We start from the raw sequence: 11162 nt of genomic DNA on the forward strand, positions 1-11162 counted from the left end.
GCCTGCATCAGGAGACATGGGTTCTATCCTTGGTCCGGGAAGATCCCACCTGCAAGTCCGCGCACTCCAGAGCCCATGCTCCACAAGCAGAGAAGCCTCCCCAATGAGAAGCCCACACTCGAGGAACTAGAGAGGAGCCCCTGCTTGCTGTAACTAGAAAAAGCCCGTGTGCAGCAATGAAGACCTGGCACAACCAAAAAAAAAAAGCATGGGTAACACCCTGAATGAGGTAGAGAGAGGGCACCACTTCCTGGCACACGGCTTTGCTGAGTGGTGAAATAACAGTCAAATTTTGAGAGGGTTTTCTCCCTTGTCATCTGAATTTAACTACAAAAAAGCTCACATTTGTGCTTTTTAAAAAGAATAACTACCTTTCACTCAGGACTTGCCATTTTCTTGAAGAGTAATAAGCCCGTCTCTTTAGATGTTTCTATTTGCCCTCACTTCTTGGTGCACCTTCAATGAAAACACATATTTGACAAAGTACCCGTTTTTGCCGACTTGGAATCGCCTCCTGGTTTGGATGGAGTTGTGTTGGAAGAATAGGTGAAGTGCAAGTTTGTCAGTCAGGGTGGGACATGAGCTAAGATGACACAAGCTCTTCCTGGAAGACCCCTGCCCTTTCACAACCAGATCCACGGATGGAGTATAACCACCATTGAAGTGGTGTAAAATGCCAACAGTATTGATAGAGCATAACACATCAGCTCTGTGGTTTGGGTGGATCATTTCCTTGGAAGTCATCGTGTTCACCTCAATTGTCTTTGCAGCTCTCACCCTCGTGACACATGCCACTATTCTAATTGATGGGGGGCAAGGTGGGGTAGAAGCCTTTCATTCTTCAGGGATGGAACAAGAGGCTTAAATTTTGGGCTTATAAATATTGAAAGTGTTCAAATTAAGAAGATTATATCACATGCCACCTTCACGTCCTTCCTCTTTTCTTCATCTGCCTCTCTCTCGTTTCAAACAGGTGCTGTTTTCTTGACTTGGCTTTATTCCTTGGCTTGAATGAGATGGACAGAATCCAGTGTGGTCCACTCTTAGCCCTATACAACAGGCAGGCTAGGCAGTCAGGCTTCTCTGCACCTCTGGACAAGTGGGCACATCTCTGGCTTATCTGGAAAGTCCATTTGCACCTGTAAATACCTGCACTCTCTCCCCATACCTGGCCCTGATGCCAACATTTCATAAGAGATTTATGACTTTAAGCTATTAAAGAACTCCACCTTATTAAAAATGCACATGAGCAAAATCACACATTGGATCTACTTTGATCACTTTATCAGAAGGGAGTTTATAAGGTCTTTGCCATGATGACCTTTGGCTGAAAAGCTGGACAAGGGACCCAGAGCATCAGATTTACTGTGGGGAAACTTTAGCGGGTAGAAGTGCAAATTCAGAGCCAAGGTCAGTTCCTACAGACACCTGAGAGAAACAGTCTCTCTCAGGGAGAATTCCAGTGTCATCAAGGGATGGCCTCGGAGGGCAGAATGAGGAGCATCTCGGCAAGGAAACTTTGGAAAAACGTCAAAGACAACTACTTTCTTCAGACCGTTCTTCCCTCGGTGCTCGCTTTCCACATGCGAGGTGCCATTTTAAAGATTTTTTCCATGTGGACCATTTTTTAAGCTTTTATTGGATTTGTTACAATATTGCTTCTGTTTTATGTTTCAGTTTCTTGACTGCAAGACGTGTGGGACCTTAGCTTCCCACCCAGGGATTGAACACTCAGCCCCTATGTTGGAAGGCAAATTCCCAAGGTGCCCTTTCAGAGGCTTATTTCCATAGTTGAGAGGCAAGGCTCACCCCTTCCTCATACCTTTCTCTACAAAAACCTTGCTTCTAGTGTGTCCTTCCATGGGCGTTCTTGTTCTGTGGAACAGTATCTGACTGGCCGTGTCCCTTTCACATTGAGGGGTGGTGAGCTATGGCAGCCTACTTAACCATTGCCACCGTTTTAGTGATCCTTGCAAATCTCTGTCAGATGTAAATATCCAGCTTTAGTTCTGGGATAAGTCTTGCAAATGGTCAAAGAAGGAAAATAATCTGCTTGAGTTTTGTCCAGCAGCTGCTTCCAGGCAAAAGGTTTCACTCTTTCTAAATACGGCACATGGTGCGGGTTTGTATGAAATTCATGATCTGGTACTTTGTCAATCATACCCCAAAGTCAGGCTAGAGCTCTTGGGCCAATGGCAAGTTGACAGAGGTTTAGAAATGAAGGAACTTCAAAGATGGAAAAAGGCCATGCACAGAACTTTGCCAAGCCTTCCTTTGCTCCAGCTAGTAGAGACTAAGAAAATATTATTTTTAAAAGCACATGCATACACCCTAAGAATACAAAAGTCATCTGCCTTTCTATTCTGAAAGAGCAATCAATTTTCTCTATGATAGATTTCCTCCAGAATCTCTTTCTGTCTCGATTTTTGAAATTTTATGAGTTTTCAGTTGAATTTTGCTCACACTGAGTTATTCTAGAAAATCATTTTTAAGTTATTTGGGGGTGGGTGAGTTGGCATCTGTAAGACTCTAGTTTTCCTTCACATGTGATTAGGGAGTAATTTATGTGCTGAAGGAGGCACTGATGTGGCCTTTGTCCAGGTAGAAAAGTGAAAAGTAAGCTTCATTGGAGGTTCTGAGAGCTTTGTCACCCCTGAAGAGGCATGGATGCCATGGATGTCAGATTTGAAAGCAATTACCCTTTTCAGTACTTTGGCTACCTGATGAGAAGAACCGACTCATTAGAAAAGACCCTGATGCTGGGAAAGATTGCAGGCAGGAGGAGAAGCGGACAACAGAGGACAAGATGGCTGGATGGCATCACCGACTCAATGGACATGAGTTTGAGCAAACTCTGGGAGATGGTGATGGACAGGGAAGCCTGGCGTGCTGCAGTCTTACAGGGTCGCAAAGAGTCAGACACAACTGAGCAACCAAACAACAACAACCCATTTCAGGCACTTAATCATGGATGAACAAATGTTTATTAATTAACTGCATGATTGGGGATGGGAGAATAAGGCTCAAGAAGTGTTGAAATTCTAACCCCTATAGAGTTCATATCAAAGAACTTCGTTGTCTTTTATATTTTGCATGCATGCTAAGTTGCTTCAGTCCTGTCTAACTCTTTGCGACCCTGTGGAGCCCGCCAGGCTCCTCTGTCCATGGGATTCTCCAGGCAAGAATACTGGAGTGGGTTGCCATTCCCTCTTGCAGGGACTCTGACCCAGGTATCGAACTCTCATCTTGTACATCTCCTGCATTGGCAGGCGGGTTCTTTAACACTAGCACCACTGGGAAGCCCCTTTTATATTTTATTTAGGATTTATTTGAGCTGAGGTTCTCAGAGGGTCTGATTCTGGGACTGAGTGTGGATGCATCCATGTACTCATTTATTCAACCATGCATATTTAAGAGTACCTTTCCTTGCCTGGCACTGAACAAATACATAAAACTTTAAAAGGGAACAAGCTGTCTTTTGGATATAATGCTAGATGGATCCTAATCTAGCAAATGACTATATTTTTCCGTCCTTCCCCGACCCAGTGTGAGTACAGTAAACACGGCAATCATAGCATCTATCCTGGCTTTTGACTAAATTGGAAGCTGTGATTGTCCTCACCATTTTCATGCCCTCTGCAACATATTTGTTTCAATTCTTCTGCATAAATCAGAAGGCCTTGCTTCTCCGTCTAACAAGCAGAAAGGATTTGTCTCAACTGAGTTTGTATACTAGAACACCCTCAAGCCTGGCATGCTGCAGTCCATGGGTTCCCAAATAGTCGGACACGACTTAGTGATCGAACAACAGCAACAAGGAAAAAGGGTATTATTTTTTGCTCTAGTTACAATTTATGAAGATGGCTGCCAGTTCCCCCCAATTTTTTTGGTGGGGAGGGGAGCTTCAAAAAGAGGAGAGGCGCTTCCCGGGTGGTCCAGTGGTTAAGAATGCAGGGGACATGGGTTCGATACCTTGTAGGGAACTAAGATCCCACATGCTGTGGAGCATCTAAGCCCTCGAGCCACAACTACTGAGCCCAAGATACCGTACGACGCAGTGAAGATCCCACATGCGGGAACCAAGATGCAACAAGACCAAATAAATAAATATTTTTTTTTAAAGAGAGAAGACAATGTTGTGTTTTTGAGCATCTTATCACCCTCTACGTATGGGTGACGATTTAGAAATGTGTCCAGACATTGGTGCTGGTTTTGTCACAAGAGAAAGAACTAGATAGTCTCTGCTACTGAGAGTTTTAGGTAACAACTGATGTGCATTTTTTACAAAATTAATTAATTTATTTTTGGCTGTGCTGGATCTTCATTGCTGTGAGGGCTTCTCTAGTTTTGGGGGCAGGGGCCAGTCTCCGGGTGTGGTGTGCGGCCTTCTCACCGCAGTAGCTTCTCTTGTTGCAGAGCACGGGCTCTAGGGCCCTTGGACTTCAGTAGCTGCAGCACACGGGCTCCGTAGTTGTGGCTCCTGGGCTCTAGAGCACAGGCTCATTAGCTGTGGTCCACGGGCTTAGTTGCTCTGTGGCATGGGATCTTCCTGAATTAGGGATCGAACCCATGTCTCCTGCACTGGCAGGCGAATTCTCTACCACTGAGCCACTAGGTAAGTCCCAGATGTGTTTCTTACTGTAATGAATTCAGTGAAAGAAAAAGGTAACTGCTTAAGAAAAAAAAAAATTGAAACGAAAGTATTTGTGCTACCCTACTGGTCATTTCCAGCTATATTATGTTCATGAATCCAGAATTGGGAAAAATAGCTTCTAAAAACTAAAAGTTACTGAGAAGTAGCATTGGTCTTAAACTTTTCCTTTCTCCCTGGACTGAAGGCTGGAGATTCTGAAGTCGTTCTTGAACTTTACTCTTCTAGTTTATAAAATGCTCTATTTTAACTACACCACAGGACTGGTGAAAGAAACCGTTCCATCAAAAAAGCATATGGATTTGATAACCCACCCTGGAAAATCAAGGACATCTGTTTTTTGGGTTTTTTGCTGTAAACATTTTCTTGAAAGTCTAAATATAAAGCACTGGCCCATTTTATTAATATTTTGGAATGAATTTAGCTATGTCACAATAGAAATGGGTTGTGGGGGTTTTTTGTAGTTGAAAAGATAAAAATTTTCACATTATCAGTTAAAACCACATTAGTAAGGAATATTTTGAAAATTGAACTTATTTGAAATAAACATGATGGCAAGAATTAAAGCAGAGAAAATTCCTCAAAGATGGAGGTGTGCATTTTTAAGAATGAAAAGAACCACATACCTTGGAGATCACTTGCTGATATCTAAACTATTCCTTGATTTTTATAGACTGTACTTTATTTATTAGAAGTGACTATACAGTTTTAATTAGTTTCACTATGGTAGAATTAGCTTCATTGAAGTAGATTCACTCCACTGCAAGATGAACAGCAGCCTTATGGACCACAGATTTCCAACATAAACTGTAATTCATCAAAGGCCAATACAACTCTTTTCTTTGTAGCTGGGTAACCATTTATGTTTGAGGTGAAGATGTTAATATGGAAATTTTGTGAGCGAGGAAAGAGGACGAACACTATCATTCTAATTTATGACCTTTCATATAAGGCCAAATGTAAAGGCAACTTCAATTGTTTTATATCTCAGGGCCAGCACATAGCAGATGTATGAAATTTGGAGTGTTATACATAAACTTTTATTACCAAATTATAAATAATTTCTCCCACTTATATAGTTCACCTTTCAAGTTCATCTTGATTAAAATACAAGGGCAGCATCACATGGATTTCACTGAATTTTACAGCTGAGAGAGGTTTTCTAGAGTTCACAGTGAAGCATAAAGCATAACAGCATTTGGAAGACTTTCCTCATAGGAGTCAGCTCCTGAGCCCAGCTCCTCTGAAATTCAAGTTATATTAAAATGATGGCCGATGACACGGGAACATTTATTTAAACATCTCAAACGTTATATCTGAAACCAAGCTCCCATGATGTAGCACATTTTCCATCTTTGGGTAAAAATAAAAGGTACACTGCCTTTCCTAAGAAATTTGCCCATCAGTCAACATGCTTCTATTACTTCTCAGAAGATATTCAACAACTAGCATATTTTTCTTCTTGTTGCTTTAACAATTTTCATGTCCCATGACAAAAGGTAGATAACAGTGGTCCAAATACCCCACACTAGGATGTGACAGGTGTTTTTATTGTCCACCCTGAAGCTGCAAGTGCAAGCTAGCACCTGATACAGTTAATGTGCCTTTGGAACAAGATGGTCAACGTTACTAGAAGCAGAATGCTAATGTAGATATTAAAATCTGCTCTGGAGACTGTTGACCAACCCAGTTTCCTGTTTCCATCTCTCATCATCACTCTCATCAACATAATACAACCACCCACACGTCCACAGTGCTGTTGGGTGTTTCATAAAATAAGCTAGATGTGATATTTGTTACTCGACCTGGTTGGTTTGCCCAAGGCACAGCAAGTCAAATGCTGAGTTGCTGAGGTTTCCAGCAGAGAAAAGGCTTATTCACAAGGCAGCCAAGAAGGGATAACAAATGTTGAAACTGCCTTCCTCAAAGGTGAGGAACTGAGGGTATTTATGGGATAAAGTTGAGGCATGGGGACCCTGGGGAGAGCTGATCAGAGATAAGAACAAGGTGAGATAACCGATATTCTCCACAGGTGCGGCTAAGCTACAGACTTCTTCATGAAACCCTTGTTCAGAGCATGGCAGCGCCAGCATGCTTGGAGGGTGCAGTTCAGGGTCCTCTGATGTTGAAAGGGCACCTATCAGAAACTTTTGTTGCTGTTGTTCAGTTGGTAAGTTGTGTTCGACTCTTCGATCCCATGGAATGTAGCCTACCAGGCTCCTCCGTCCATGGGATTTTCCAGGCAAGAGTACTGGAGTGAGTTGCCATTTCCTTCTCCAGTTGGAAACTTGCGCATGTATAATAGGAAGGTCAGTGGTCCTAACCAGTCTTAATGTACTTGAACTGGACACAGCTGACTCTGAGTTTCTGAAAAAACAACTGGGCTAAACATCTTATTGTTTAGGCTAGCTGACATTTGGAGGACATGCAAGTTTTAAAAACAAAGCAAGTTTGATCGATGAAGGTAGGTTACATTTTATCATTTATTAATGGCTAACTGGTGGCTGCCTTTGATTTCCATACCTTCTTTTATGCATGTGGAACACTGAAGAACATAATCTTTCAAAGGCATAGGTACAAAGAACTATAGAAGTCTGGAACAAAAAAGTGGCAAAAGTTCATCTCAATATTTTTATCCTAGCATTTGCCTATTTTAAGACTAATAACTTCTGGACTTCCCTGAAGTCCAGTGATTTAAGACTTTGCCTTCCAAAGGGGTGAAGGTTTGCTCCCTGGTTGGGGAACTAAGATCCCACACAGTACGCAGTGTGGAAAAAAAAAAAAAAGAATAATAACATCAAGAGAATGAGAAGACAAGCTATAGTTTGGGAGAAAATTCTTGCAAAAGACACATCTGATAAAGTACTGTTATCTAAAATACACAAAGAGCTCTTTAAAAAATCTTAATAAATGAGCAATCTGAATGAAAAATGGGCAAAAGATCTGAAAAGACACCTCCCCAAAGAAGTTGTACAAATGGCAAATAAGCATGTGATGATATGTCATTAAATGCAAAGTAAAGGTCCGTCTAGTCAAGGTTATGGTTTATCCAGTAGGTATGGATGTGAGAGTTGGCTATAAAGAAAGCTGAGCACTGAAAAATTGATGCTTTTGAACTGTGCTGTTGGAAGAGATTCTTGAGTTGGTGATGGACAGGGAGGCCTGGTATGCTGCAGTCCATGGGGTCGCAAAGAGTTGGACACGACTGAGCGACTGAACTGAACTGAAAAACTGCAAAAAGCTACTACTATATACCTATTAGAATTGTCCAAATCCAAAATACTGGATACACCAAATACTGACAAAGATGTGGAGCAATAGGAACTCTGAGTCATTACTGGTGGGAATGCAAAATGGTACAGGCACTTTGGAAGACAGTTTGGTCATTTCTTAGAGGAGTAAACAGACTCTTATCATACAGTTCAGCAATTACACCCCTTGGTATTTATTCAAGTGAATTGAAAATTTATGTCTATACAAAAACCCGCATACAGACATTTAATAATAGCTTTATTCATAACTGTTAAAACTTGGAAGCAACCAAGATGTCCTTCAGTAAGTGAACAAGTAAATAAACTGTGATATATCCAGACAATGGAATGTTGTCCAGAGCTAAAACGAAATGGGTCATCAAGCCATGAAAAGACATGGAGGAACCCTAAATACATACTATCAAGTGAAAGGAACCAATCTGAAAAGGTTACATACCATTTGATTCCAACTTTATGATACTTTGGAGAAGACAAAACCATGAAGACAGTAAAAAAATCAGTGGTTGCCAGGTGTCAGTGAGGAGAGAGGGATGACCACATAGAAAAGGCATAGATGATTAGAGATGTGAAACTGCTCTGTATAATACTATAATGGTGGATGCTGGTTATTACGTTTATCAAAACCCACAAAATAGGGACTTCCCTGATGGAGGAGCTAAGATCCCATATGCCTCATGGCCAAAAAAACCACAGCATGAAAAACAGAAGCAACATTGCAACAAACTCAATAAAGACTTTAAAAATGGTCCCCTTCCAAAAAAAAAAAAAGAAAGCCCACAGAATGTACACCACCAAAGTGATCCCTAATATAAACTATGAACTTGGGGTGAATATGACGTGTCAATGTAGGTTCATCTGTTCTTGCAACCAAACTCTATGAGCTAAAATAAATCATGTCATATTACTTTTATGACTTTAAAGTTCCTTAATAAATTAATGTCTGTGTTCAGGGTCTTGAAGACTTGTTCTTACTGGATTCAGTCAGTTCAGTCGCTCAGTCGTGTCCAACTCTTTGCAATCCCATGGACTGCAGCATGCCAGGCTTCCCTGTCAATCACCAACTCCCGGAGTTTACCCAAACTCATGTCCATTGAGTCGGTGATGCCATCCAACCATCTCATCTTCTGTCATCCCCTTCTCCTCCTGCCTTCAGTCTTTCCCAGCATCAGGGTCTTTTCCAATGAGTCAGTTCTTCGAACCAGGTGGCCAAAGTATTGGAGCTTCAGCTTCAGCATCAGTCCTTCCAATGAAAACCCAGGACTGATCTCCTTTAGGATGGACTGATTGGATCTCCTTGTAGTCCAAGGGACTCTCAAGAGTGTTCTCCAATACCACAGTTCAAAAGCATCAGTTCTTTGGTGCTCAGCTTTCTTTACAGTCCAACTCTCACATCCATACATGACCACTGGAAAAACCATAGCTTTGACCAGACAGACCTTTGTTGGCAAATTAATGTCTCTGCTTTTTAATATGCTGTCTAGGTTGGTCATAGCTTTTCTTCCAAGGAGCAAGTGTCTTTGAATTTCATGGCTGCAGTCACCATCTGCAGTGATTTTGGAGCCCAGAAAAATAAAGTCAGCCACTGTTCCCACTGTTTCCCCATCTATTTGCCGTGAAGTGATGGGACCAGATGCCATGATCTTAGTTTTCTGAATGTTGAGCTTTAAGCCGACTTTTTCACTCTCCTCTTTCACTTTCATCAAGAGGCTCTTTAGTTGTTCTTCACTTTCTGCCATAAGGGTGGTGTCATCTGCATATCTGAGGTTATTGATGTTTCTCCTGGCAATCTTGATTCCAGATTGTGCTTCATCCAACCCAGTGTTTCTCATGATGTACTCTGCATATAAGTTAAATAAGCAGGGATACAATAAACAGTCTTGACGTACTCCTTTCCCTAATCTTACATGATTAGTATTCCAAAAAAGTCTTATACATGTTTTCTTTGTTTAATAAAAGATGCTAGCGGGGTGGGGGTGGAGAACTTGTAAAATATGGAAAGTTACTCTGTGGGTTAGGGAAGCCAGTTCTAAGCTGCTGAGGGAGTTCTGGGCACAGCCACATTTTGGTAAACTTTTTGGGCTTGTGAACTAATTCATGGTGTCCAGCCTGTTTATCTCATGGAGCCCTTACAGATCTACGGCCCTTGGAGAAGGTCACAGTCTCTCTGCAGATGAAATATGTCCTTAAAATTCTTCCTTATCTCCTGCCCATCACCAGTCATAATGACTCCATGAAGGCTCTTTGGTAAAGGGAAAGAGACTATGAATAAGAATTCTTTTTTGAATAATTGAAATGATCAGTGGAAAATATAGTACAATTTGATGCCTTTTGTGAAGGCTTTTGGGGACAGGACTGGTTTTGTATCTTATTATGTTGTGGATATTTTTGGCAGCTAATCAACTTATTTAAATAATATTTTACTTAATTTTTTAAATTATATTTTATATTGCATATACAGTTCTTTTCAACAAATCTGCAATTACTTGCTCTTTACCTAAAGTGAGCTCTTACAAAAGCATATAATAAAGTTCCTCTATTCTACCAAATCACACGTTGTCATTCTCTGTCCCCTATGTCAACCAAAGGTTCCTTTCTTCTGCCTTTAGCTAACAAGCTTACAGGAGAGTGAACTCATTTTTGTCTTAGGAAAGATGTCTGTGTCTTAGATCCTGTAACTCTTAAACAGGGTTAAAGATCTACTTAAACCTATCATCACTTTATTTGTAGCATCACAAATTTGGAATAGAATTCAAGTATAAGTTTTAATTTGATGAGGGTATGTGTGTAGGGAAAAAAGGAATCAAGTCTTGGCATAACAGTTTTTCTTTTCTTTCCCTCAAATAGCAAGACTATTGAGAATTTACCCGAAGTTCCAAACCGATATCCCATAGCAGCACTTAAATAATGTCTGTACACCATTTCCAGTTAGAACTAGTCTGTAACACAACGTCCTTTATACCTTTATAATACAAGTTACTTTCGTGATTTTAATTTTTTGTGTCAATTAACGTGGCTATGGAGACAATCTCTTGCTTATAACGACACATTTAAGCAAAATCCAAAAGTGGATTTAAAGATTCGAGGTTGCTTGCTTTATTTATTTATTTGCATTTAGTTATCCAATTTCAGGACATCTCTATGCATAAGTCATTACTTTAGCAGTGAATTCCCGTTTCCTATAACTTCAAGTTGTTTTTTTTTTTTTAACATTTCTACCTAAAAGAAATCCTGATTAAAAG

Source organism: Dama dama, chromosome 5, assembly GCF_033118175.1.
Source record: "Dama dama isolate Ldn47 chromosome 5, ASM3311817v1, whole genome shotgun sequence".
Classification (NCBI taxonomy): domain Eukaryota; kingdom Metazoa; phylum Chordata; class Mammalia; order Artiodactyla; family Cervidae; genus Dama; species Dama dama.